Source organism: Parasteatoda tepidariorum, chromosome 9 (assembly GCF_982258835.1).
Source record: "Parasteatoda tepidariorum strain Cologne lab strain chromosome 9, Ptep-v5.0, whole genome shotgun sequence".
Lineage (NCBI taxonomy): Eukaryota > Metazoa > Arthropoda > Arachnida > Araneae > Theridiidae > Parasteatoda > Parasteatoda tepidariorum.
Genome location: NC_141763.1, coordinates 5,144,828 through 5,157,556, shown reverse-complemented (window position 1 = coordinate 5,157,556; position 12,729 = coordinate 5,144,828).

Sequence of the window (12,729 nt, the reverse complement as noted above, 5' to 3'; positions counted from 1 at the left end):
TTGCCATTCTAATAGCCTAACGCAAATTAGTTTCCGTTTTCCATCAAAAGTCGGCCAAACGTGTGAACATATTTTTAAAAACTTTCCCCTATTTAAGAACTTCAGCCATCCTCAAATCTGTTCCTCCCACCCCCCCCCCAAAAAAAAACACGCTTTAGCACTGCAAGAAATTAATACTCTGAATACAAATTTTAACGCTTCAAGATCTTAGTCAGAAATCGTTAGCGTTCCAATACCCTTTTACCCTTGATCCCTATTAAACAGTTACGGCTTTAAAATAACTAGTTTACCGTTTGTTAACGTTTGCCATTCTAATAGCCTAACGCAAATTAGTGTCCGTTTTCCATCAAAAGTCGGCCAAATGTGTGAACATATTTTTAAAAACTTTCCCCAATTTAAGTACTTCAGCCGTCCTCAAATCTGTTCCTCCCCCCCCAAAAAAAAACACGCTTTAGCACTGCAAGAAATTAATACTCTGAATACAAATTTTAACGCTTCAAGATCTTAGTCAGAAATCGTTAGCGTTCCAATACCCTTTTATACTTGATCCCTATTAAACAGTTACGGCTTTAAAATAAATAGTTTACCGTTTGTTAACGTTTGCCATTCTAATAGCCTAACGCAAATTAGTTTCCGTTTTCCATCAAAACTCGGCCAAATGTGTGAAAATATTTTTAAAAACTTTCCCCAATTTAAGAACTTCAGCCATCCTCAAATCTGTTTCCCCCCCCCCAAAAAAAACACGCTTTAGCACTGCAAGAAATTAATACTCTGAATACTAATTTTAACGCTTCAAGATCTTAGACAGAAATCGTTAGCGTTCCAATACCCTTTCACCCTTGATCCCTATTAAACAGTTACGGCTTTAAAATAACTAGTTTACCGTTTGTTAACGTTTGCCATTCTAATAGCCTAACGCAAATTAGTTTCCGTTTTCCATCAAAAGTCGGCCAAATGTGTGAACATATTTTTAAAAACTTTCCCTAATTTAAGAACTTCCGCCATCCTCAAATCTGTTCCTCCCACCCCCCCCACCCCCAAGAAAAAACACGCTTTAGCACTGCAAGAAATTAATACTCTGAATACAAATTTTAACGCTTCAAGATCTTAGTCAGAAATCGTTAGCGTTCCAATACCCTTTTACCCTTGATCCCTATTAAACAGTTACGGCTTTAATATAACTAGTTTACCGTTTGTTAACGTTTGCCATTCTAATAGCCTAACGCAAATTAGTTTCCGTTTTCCATCAAAAGTCGGCCAAATGTGTGAACATATTTTTAAAAACTTTCCCCAATTTAAGAACTTCAGCCATCCTCAAATCTGTTCCTCCCCCCCCCAAAAAAAACACGCTTTAGCACTGCAAGAAATTAATACTTTGAATACAAATTTTAACGCTTCAAGATCTTAGTCAGAAATCGTTAGCGTTCCAATACCCTTTTACCCTTGATCCCTATTAAACAGTTACGGCTTTAAAATAACTAGTTTACCGTTTGTTAACGTTTGCCATTCGAATAGCCTAACGCAAATTAGTTTCCGTTTTCCATCAAAAGTCGGCCAAATGTGTGAACATATTTTTAAAAACTTTCCCCAATTTAAGAACTTCAGCCGTCCTCAAATCTGTTCCTCCCCCCCCCAAAAAAAACACGCTTTAGCCCTGCAAGAAATTAATACTCTGAATACAAATTTTAACGCTTCAAGATCTTAGTCAGAAATCGTTAGCGTTCCAATACCCTTTTACCCTTGATCCCTATTAAACAGTTACGGCTTTAAAATAACTAGTTTACCGTTTGTTAACGTTTGCCATTCTAATAGCCTAACGCAAATTAGTTTCCGTTTTCCATCAAAAGTCTGCCAAATGTGTGAACATATTTTTAAAAACTTTCCCCAATTTAAGAACTTCAGCCATCCTCAAATCTATTCCCCCCCCCCTCAAAAAAAAAAACACGCTTTAGCACTACAAGAAATTAATACCCTGAATACAAATTTTAACGCTTCAAGATCTTAGTCAGAAATCGTTAGCGTTCCAATACCCTTTTACCCTTGATCCCTATTAAACAGTTACGGCTTTAAAATAACTAGTTAACGTTTGCCATTCTAATAGCCTAACGCAAATTAGTTTCCGTTTTCCATCAAAAGTCGGCCAAATGTGTGAACATATTTTTAAAAACTTTCCCCTATTTAAGAACTTCAGCCATCCTCAAATCTGTTCCTCCCACCCCCCCCCCCAAAAAAAAAACACGCTTTAGCACTGCAAGAAATTAATACTCTGAATACAAATTTTAACGCTTCAAGATCTTAGTCAGAAATCGTTAGCGTTCCAATACCCTTTTACCCTTGATCCCTATTAAACAGTTACGGCTTTAAAATAACTAGTTTACCGTTTGTTAACGTTTGCCATTCTAATAGCCTAACGCAAATTAGTTTCCGTTTTCCATCAAAAGTCGGCCAAATGGGTGAACATATTTTTAAAAACTTTCCCCAATTTAAGAACTTCAGCCATCCTCAAATCTGTTCCCCCCCCCCCAAAAAAAAACACGCTTTAGCACTGCAAGAAATTAATACTCTGAATACAAATTTTAACGCTTCAAGATCTTAGTCAGAAATCGTTAGCGTTCCAATACCCTTTTACCCTTGATCCCTATTAAACAGTTACGGCTTTAAAATAACTAGTTAACCGTTTGTTAACGTTTGCCATTCTAATAGCCTAACGCAAATTAGTTTCCGTTTTCCATCAAAAGTCGGCCAAATGTGTGAACATATTTTTAAAAACTTTCCCCAATTTAAGAACTTCAGCCATCCTCAAATCTGTTCCTCCCACCCCCCCTCCCCCAAGAAAAAACATGCTTTAGCACTGCAAGAAATTAATACTCTGAATACAAATTTTAACGCTTCAAGATCTTAGTCAGAAATCGTTAGCGTTCCAATACCCTTTTACCCTTGATCCCTATTAAACAGTTACGGCTTTAAAATAACTAGTTAACCGTTTGTTAACGTTTGCCATTCTAATAGCCTAACGCAAATTAGTTTCCGTTTTCCATCAAAAGTCGGCCAAATGTGTGAACATATTTTTAAAAACTTTCCCCAATTTAAGAACTTCAGCCATCCTCAAATCTGTTCCTCCCCCGCCCCCCAAAAAAAAACACGCTTTAGCACTGCAAGAAATTAAAACTCTGAATACAAATTTTAACGCTTCAAGATCTTAGTCAGAAATCGTTAGCGTTCCAATACCCTTTTACCCTTGATCCCTATTAAACAGTTACGGCTTTAAAATAACTAGTTTACCGTTTGTTAACGTTTGCCATTCTAATAGCCTAACGCAAATTAGTTTCCGTTTTCCATCAAAAGTCAGCCAAATGTGTGAACATATTTTTAAAAACTTTCCCCAATTTAAGAACTTCAGCCATCCTCAAATCTGTTCCTCCCACCCCCACAAAAAATAAACACGCTTTAGCACTGCAAGAAATTAATACTCTGAATACAAATTTTAACGCTTCAAGATGTTAGTCAGAAATCGTTAGCGTTCCAATACCCTTTTACCCTTGATCCCTATTAAACAGTTACGGCTTTAAAATAACTAGTTTACCGTTTGTTAACGTTTGCCATTCTAATAGCCTAACGCAAATTAGTTTCCGTTTTCCATCAAAAGTCGGCCAAATGTGTGAACATATTTTTAAAAACTTTCCCCAATTTAAGAACTTCAGCCATCCTCAAATCTGTTCCTCCCACCCCCCCAAAAAATAAACACGCTTTAGCACTGCAAGAAATTAATACTCTGAATACAAATTTTAACGTTTCAAGATCTTAGTCAGAAATCGTTAGCGTTCCAATACCCTTTTACCCTTGATCCCTATTAAACAGTTACGGCTTTAAAATAACTAGTTTACCGTTTGTTAACGTTTGCCATTCTAATAGCCTAACGCAAATTAGTTTCCGTTTTCCATCAAAAGTCGGCCAAATGTGTGAACATATTTTTAAAAACTTTCCCCAATTTAAGAACTTCAGCCATCCTCAAATCTGTTCCTCCCCCCCCCCAAAAAAAACACGCTTTAGCCCTGCAAGAAATTAATACTCTGAATACAAATTTTAACGCTTCAAGATCTTAGTCAGAAATCGTTAGCGTTCCAATACCCTTTTACCCTTGATCCCTATTAAACAGTTACGGCTTTAAAATAACTAGTTTACCGTTTGTTAACGTTTGCCATTCTAATAGCCTAACGCAAATTAGTTTCCGTTTTCCATCAAAAGTCGGCCAAATGTGTAAACATATTTTTAAAAACTTTCCCCAATTTAAGAACTTTAGCCATCCTCAAATCTGTTCCTCCCCCCCCTCCCCCACCCCCAAGAAAAAACATGCTTTAGCACTGCAAGAAATTAATACTCTGAATACAAATTTTAACGCTTCAAGATCTTAGTCAGAAATCGTTAGCGTTCCAATACCCTTTTACCCTTGATCCCTATTAAACAGTTACGGCTTTAAAATAACTAGTTAACCGTTTGTTAACGTTTGCCATTCTAATAGCCTAACGCAAATTAGTTTCCGTTTTCCATCAAAAGTCGGCCAAATGTGTGAACATATTTTTAAAAACTTTCCCCAATTTAAGAACTTCAGCCATCCTCAAATCTGTTCCTCCCCCGCCCCCAAAAAAAAAACACGCTTTAGCACTGCAAGAAATTAAAACTCTGAATACAAATTTTAACGCTTCAAGATCTTAGTCAGAAATCGTTAGCGTTCCAATACCCTTTTACCCTTGATCCCTATTAAACAGTTACGGCTTTAAAATAACTAGTTTACCGTTTGTTAACGTTTGCCATTCTAATAGCCTAACGCAAATTAGTTTCCGTTTTCCATCAAAAGTCGGCCAAATGTGTGAACATATTTTTAAAAACTTTCCCCAATTTAAGAACTTCAGCCATCCTCAAATCTGTTCCTCCCCCCCCCCAAAAAAACACGCTTTAGCACTGCAAGAAATTAATACTCTGAATACAAATTTTAACGCTTCAAGATCTTAGTCAGAAATCGTTAGCGTTCCAATACCCTTTTATACTTGATCCCTATTAAACAGTTACGGCTTTAAAATAAATAGTTTACCGTTTGTTAACGTTTGCCATTCTAATAGCCTAACGCAAATTAGTTTCCGTTTTCCATCAAAAGTCGGCCAAATGTGTGAACATATTTTTAAAAACTTTCCCCAATTTAAGAACTTCAGCCATCCTCAAATCTGTTCCTCCCCCGCCCCCCAAAAAAAACACGCTTTAGCACTGCAAGAAATTAAAACTCTGAATACAAATTTTAACGCTTCAAGATCTTAGTCAGAAATCGTTAGCGTTCCAATACCCTTTTACCCTTGATCCCTATTAAACAGTTACGGCTTTAAAATAACTAGTTTACCGTTTGTTAACGTTTGCCATTCTAATAGCCTAACGCAAATTAGTTTCCGTTTTCCATCAAAAGTCGGCCAAATGTGTGAACATATTTTTAAAAACTTTCCCCAATTTAAGAACTTCAGCCATCCTCAAATCTGTTCCTCCCCCCCAAAAAAAACACGCTTTAGCACTGCAAGAAATTAATACTCTGAATACTAATTTTAACGCTTCAAGATCTTAGTCAGAAATCGTTAGCGTTCCAATACCCTTTTACCCTTGATCCCTATTAAACAGTTACGGCTTTAAAATAACTAGTTTACCGTTTGTTAACGTTTGCCATTCTAATAGCCTAACGCAAATTAGTTTCCGTTTTCCATCAAAAGTCGGCCAAATGTGTGAACATATTTTTAAAAACTTTCCCCAATTTAAGAACTTCAGCCATCCTCAAATCTGTTCCTCCCCCCCCCCAAAAAAACACGCTTTAGCACTGCAAGAAATTAATACTCTGAATACAAATTTTAACGCTTCAAGATCTTAGTCAGAAATCGTTAGCGTTCCAATACCCTTTTATACTTGATCCCTATTAAACAGTTACGGCTTTAAAATAAATAGTTTACCGTTTGTTAACGTTTGCCATTCTAATAGCCTAACGCAAATTAGTTTCCGTTTTCCATCAAAACTCGGCCAAATGTGTGAAAATATTTTTAAAAACTTTCCCCAATTTAAGAACTTCAGCCATCCTCAAATCTGTTTCCCCCCCCCCAAAAAAAACACGCTTTAGCACTGCAAGAAATTAATACTCTGAATACTAATTTTAACGCTTCAAGATCTTAGACAGAAATCGTTAGCGTTCCAATACCCTTTCACCCTTGATCCCTATTAAACAGTTACGGCTTTAAAATAACTAGTTTACCGTTTGTTAACGTTTGCCATTCTAATAGCCTAACGCAAATTAGTTTCCGTTTTCCATCAAAAGTCGGCCAAATGTGTGAACATATTTTTAAAAACTTTCCCCAATTTAAGAACTTCCGCCATCCTCAAATCTGTTCCTCCCACCCCCCCCACCCCCAAGAAAAAACATGCTTTAGCACTGCAAGAAATTAATACTCTGAATACAAATTTTAACGCTTCAAGATCTTAGTCAGAAATCGTTAGCGTTCCAATACCCTTTTACCCTTGATCGCTATTAAACAGTTACGGCTTTAATATAACTAGTTTACCGTTTGTTAACGTTTGCCATTCTAATAGCCTAACGCAAATTAGTTTCCGTTTTCCATCAAAAGTCGGCCAAATGTGTGAACATATTTTTAAAAACTTTCCCCAATTTAAGAACTTCAGCCATCCTCAAATCTGTTCCTCCCCCCCCCCAAAAAAAAACACGCTTTAGCACTGCAAGAAATTAATACTTTGAATACAAATTTTAACGCTTCAAGATCTTAGTCAGAAATCGTTAGCGTTCCAATACCCTTTTACCCTTGATCCCTATTAAACAGTTACGGCTTTAAAATAACTAGTTTACCGTTTGTTAACGTTTGCCATTCGAATAGCCTAACGCAAATTAGTTTCCGTTTTCCATCAAAAGTCGGCCAAATGTGTGAACATATTTTTAAAAACTTTCCCCAATTTAAGAACTTCAGCCATCCTCAAATCTGTTCCTCCCCCCCCCCCAAAAAAACACGCTTTAGCCCTGCAAGAAATTAATACTCTGAATACAAATTTTAACGCTTCAAGATCTTAGTCAGAAATCGTTAGCGTTCCAATACCCTTTTACCCTTGATCCCTATTAAACAGTTACGGCTTTAAAATAACTAGTTTACCGTTTGTTAACGTTTGCCATTCTAATAGCCTAACGCAAATTAGTTTCCGTTTTCCATCAAAAGTCTGCCAAAGGTGTGAACATATTTTTAAAAACTTTCCCCAATTTAAGAACTTCAGCCATCCTCAAATCTATTCCCCCCCCAAAAAAAAAACACGCTTTAGCACTACAAGAAATTAATACCCTGAATACAAATTTTAACGCTTCAAGATCTTAGTCAGAAATCGTTAGCGTTCCAATACCCTTTTACCCTTGATCCCTATTAAACAGTTACGGCTTTAAAATAACTAGTTAACGTTTGCCATTCTAATAGCCTAACGCAAATTAGTTTCCGTTTTCCATCAAAAGTCGGCCAAATGTGTGAACATATTTTTAAAAACTTTCCCCTATTTAAGAACTTCAGCCATCCTCAAATCTGTTCCTCCCACCCCCCCCCCAAAAAAAACACGCTTTAGCACTGCAAGAAATTAATACTCTGAATACAAATTTTAACGCTTCAAGATCTTAGTCAGAAATCGTTAGCGTTCCAATACCCTTTTACCCTTGATCCCTATTAAACAGTTACGGCTTTAAAATAACTAGTTTACCGTTTGTTAACGTTTGCCATTCTAATAGCCTAACGCAAATTAGTTTCCGTTTTCCATCAAAAGTCGGCCAAATGGGTGAACATATTTTTAAAAACTTTCCCCAATTTAAGAACTTCAGCCATCCTCAAATCTGTTCCCCCCCCCAAAAAAAACACGCTTTAGCACTGCAAGAAATTAATACCCTGAATACAAATTTTAACGCTTCAAGATCTTAGTCAGAAATCGTTAGCGTTCCAACACCCTTTTACCCTTGATCCCTATTAAACAGTTACGGCTTTAAAATAACTAGTTTACCGTTTGTTAACGTTTGCCATTCTAATAGCCTAACGCAAATTAGTTTCCGTTTTCCATCAAAAGTCAGCCAAATGTGTGAACATATTTTTAAAAACTTTCCCCAATTTAAGAACTTCAGCCATCCTCAAATCTGTTCCTCCCACCCCCCCAAAAAATAAACACGCTTTAGCACTGCAAGAAATTAATACTCTGAATACAAATTTTAACGCTTCAAGATCTTAGTCAGAAATCGTTAGCGTTCCAATACCCTTTTACCCTTGATCCCTATTAAACAGTTACGGCTTTAAAATAACTAGTTTACCGTTTGTTAACGTTTGCCATTCTAATAGCCTAACGCAAATTAGTTTCCGTTTTCCATCAAAAGTCGGCCAAATGTGTGAACATATTTTTAAAAACTTTCCCCAATTTAAGAACTTCAGCCATCCTCAAATCTGTTCCTCCCACCCCCCCCAAAAAATAAACACGCTTTAGCACTGCAAGAAATTAATACTCTGAATACAAATTTTAACGTTTCAAGATCTTAGTCAGAAATCGTTAGCGTTCCAATACCCTTTTACCCTTGATCCCTATTAAACAGTTACGGCTTTAAAATAACTAGTTTACCGTTTGTTAACGTTTGCCATTCTAATAGCCTAACGCAAATTAGTTTCCGTTTTCCATCAAAAGTCGGCCAAATGTGTGAACATATTTTTAAAAACTTTCCCCAATTTAAGAACTTCAGCCATCCTCAAATCTGTTCCTCCCCCCCCCCAAAAAAAACACGCTTTAGAACTGCAAGAAATTAATACTCTGAATACAAATTTTAACGCTTCAAGATCTTAGTCAGAAATCGTTAGCGTTCCAATACCCTTTTACCCTTGATCCCTATTAAACAGTTACGGCTTTAAAATAACTAGTTTACCGTTTGTTAACGTTTGCCATTCTAATAGCCTAACGCAAATTAGTTTCCGTTTTCCATCAAAAGTCAGCCAAATGTGTGAACATATTTTTAAAAACTTTCCCCAATTTAAGAACTTCAGCCATTCTCAAATCTGTTCCTCCCACCCCCCCCCAAAAAAAACACGCTTTAGCACTGCAAGAAATTAATACTCTGAATACAAATTTTAACGCTTCAAGATCTTAGTCAGAAATCGTTAGCGTTCCAATACCCTTTTACCCTTGATCCCTATTAAACAGTTACGGCTTTAAAATAACTAGTTTACCGTTTGTTAACGTTTGCCATTCTAATAGCCTAACGCAAATTAGTTTCCGTTTTCCATCAAAAGTCGGCCAAATGTGTGAACATATTTTTAAAAACTTTCCCCAATTTAAGAACTTCAGCCATCCTCAAATCTGTTCCTCCCACCCCACCCCCAAAAAAAAACACGCTTTAGCACTGCAAGAAATTAATACTCTGAATACAAATTTTAACGCTTCAAGATCTTAGTCAGAAATCGTTAGCGTTCCAATACCCTTTTACCCTTGATCCCTATTAAACAGTTACGGCTTTAAAATAACTAGTTTATCGTTTGTTAACGTTTGCCATTCTAATAGCCTAACGCAAATTAGTTTCCGTTTTCCATCAAAAGTCGGCCAAATGTGTGAACATATTTTTAAAAACTTTCCCCAATTTAAGAACTTCAGCTATCCTCAAATCTGTTCCTCCCACCCCCCCCCCAAAAAAAAACACGCTTTAGCACTGCAAGAAATTAATACTCTGAATACAAATTTTAACGCTTCAAGATCTTAGTCAGAAATCGTTAGCGTTCCAATACCCTTTTACCCTTGATCCCTATTAAACAGTTACGGCTTTAAAATAACTAGTTTACCGTTTGTTAACGTTTGCCATTCTAATAGCCTAACGCAAATTAGTTTCCGTTTTCCATCAAAAGTCGGCCAAATGTGTGAACATATTTTTAAAAACTTTCCCCAATTTAAAAACTTCAGCCATCCTCAAATCTGTTCCTCCCCCCCCCCAAAAAAAACACGCTTTAGCACTGCAAGAAATTAATACTCTGAATACAAATTTTAACGCTTCAAGATCTTAGTCAGAAATCGTTAGCGTTCCAATACCCTTTTACCCTTGATCCCTATTAAACAGTTACGGCTTTAAAATAACTAGTTTACCGTTTGTTAACGTTTGCCATTCTAATAGCCTAACGCAAATTAGTTTCCGTTTTCCATCAAAAGTCGGCCAAATGTGTGAACATATTTTTAAAAACTTTCCCCAATTTAAAAACTTCAGCCATCCTCAAATCTGTTCCTCCCCCCCCCCAAAAAAAACACGCTTTAGCACTGCAAGAAATTAATACTCTGAATACAAATTTTAACGCTTCAAGATCTTAGTCAGAAATCGTTAGCGTTCCAATACCCTTTTACCCTTGATCCCTATTAAACAGTTACGGCTTTAAAATAACTAGTTTACCGTTTGTTAACGTTTGCCATTCTAATAGCCTAACGCAAATTAGTTTCCGTTTTCCATCAAAAGTCGGCCAAATGTGTGAATATATTTTTAAAAACTTTCCCCAATTTAAGAACTTCAGCCATCCTCAAATCTGTTCCTCCCACCCCCCCCCCAAAAAAAAAACACGCTTTAGCACTGCAAGAAATTAATACTCTGAATACAAATTTTAACGCTTCAAGATCTTAGTCAGAAATCGTTAGCGTTCCAACACCCTTTTACCCTTGATCCCTATTAAACAGTTACGGCTTTAAAATAACTAGTTTACCGTTTGTTAACGTTTGCCATTCTAATAGTCTAACGCAAATTAGTTTCCGTTTTCCATCAAAAGTCAGCCAAATGTGTGAACATATTTTTAAAAACTTTCCCCAATTTAAGAACTTCAGCCATCCTCAAATCTGTTCCTCCCACCCCCCCCCCCCAAAAAAAAATAAACACGCTTTAGTACTGCAAGAAATTAATACTCTGAATACAAATTTTAACGCTTCAAGATCTTAGTCAGAAATCGTTAGCGTTCCAATACCCTTTTACCCTTGATCCCTATTAAGCAGTTACGGCTTTAAAATAACTAGTTTACCGTTTGTTAACGTTTGCCATTCTAATAGCCTAACGCAAATTAGTTTCCGTTTTCCATCAAAAGTCGGCCAAATGTGTGAACATATTTTTAAAAACTTTCCCCAATTTAAGAACTTCAGCCATCCTCAAATCTGTTCCTCCCACCCCCCCAAAAAATAAACACGCTTTAGCACTGCAAGAAATTAATACTCTGAATACAAATTTTAACGTTTCAAGATCTTAGTCAGAAATCGTTAGCGTTCCAATACCCTTTTACCCTTGATCCCTATTAAACAGTTACGGCTTTAAAATAACTAGTTTACCGTTTGTTAACGTTTGCCATTCTAATAGCCTAACGCAAATTAGTTTCCGTTTTCCATCAAAAGTCGGCCAAATGTGTGAACATATTTTTAAAAACTTTCCCCAATTTAAGAACTTCAGCCATCCTCAAATCTGTTCCTCCCCCCCCCCAAAAAAAACACGCTTTAGCACTGCAAGAAATTAATACTCTGAATACAAATTTTAACGCTTCAAGATCTTAGTCAGAAATCGTTAGCGTTCCAATACCCTTTTACCCTTGATCCCTATTAAACAGTTACGGCTTTAAAATAACTAGTTTACCGTTTGTTAACGTTTGCCATTCTAATAGCCTAACGCAAATTAGTTTCCATTTTCCATCAAAAGTCAGCCAAATGTGTGAACATATTTTTAAAAGCTTTCCCCAATTTAAGAACTTCAGCCATCCTCAAATCTGTTCCTCCCACCCCCCCCCCCAAAAAAACACGCTTTAGCACTGCAAGAAATTAATACTCTGAATACAAATTTTAACGCTTCAAGATCTTAGTCAGAAATCGTTAGCGTTCCAATACCCTTTTACCCTTGATCCCTATTAAACAGTTACGGCTTTAAAATAACTAGTTTACCGTTTGTTAACGTTTGCCATTCTAATAGCCTAACGCAAATTAGTTTCCGTTTTCCATCAAAAGTCGGCCAAATGTGTGAACATATTTTTAAAAACTTTCCCCAATTTAAGAACTTCAGCCATCCTCAAATCTGTTCCTCCCACCCCCCCAAAAAATAAACACGCTTTAGCACTGCAAGAAATTAATACTCTGAATACAAATTTTAACGCTTCAAGATCTTAGTCAGAAATCGTTAGCGTTCCAATACCCTTTTACCCTTGGTCCCTATTAAACAGTTGCGGCTTTAAAATAACTAGTTTACCGTTTGTTAACGTTTGACATTCTAATAGCCTAACGCAAATTAGTTTCCGTTTTCCATCAAAAGTCGGCCAAATGTGTGAACATATTTTTAAAAACTTTCCCCAATTTAAGAACTTCAGCCATCCTTAAATCTGTTCCTCCCCCCCCAAAAAAAAACACGCTTTAGCACTGCAAGAAATTAATACTCTGAATACAAATTTTAACGCTTCAAGATCTTAGTCAGAAATCGTTAGCGTTCCAATACCCTTTTACCCTTGATCCCTATTAAACAGTTACGGCTTTAAAATAACTAGTTTACCGTTTGTTAACGTTTGCCATTCTAATAGCCTAACGCAAATTAGTTTCCGTTTTCCATCAAAAGTCAGCCAAATGTGTGAACATATTTTTAAAAGCTTTCCCCAATTTAAGAACTTCAGCCATCCTCAAATCTGTTCCTCCAACCCCCCCCCC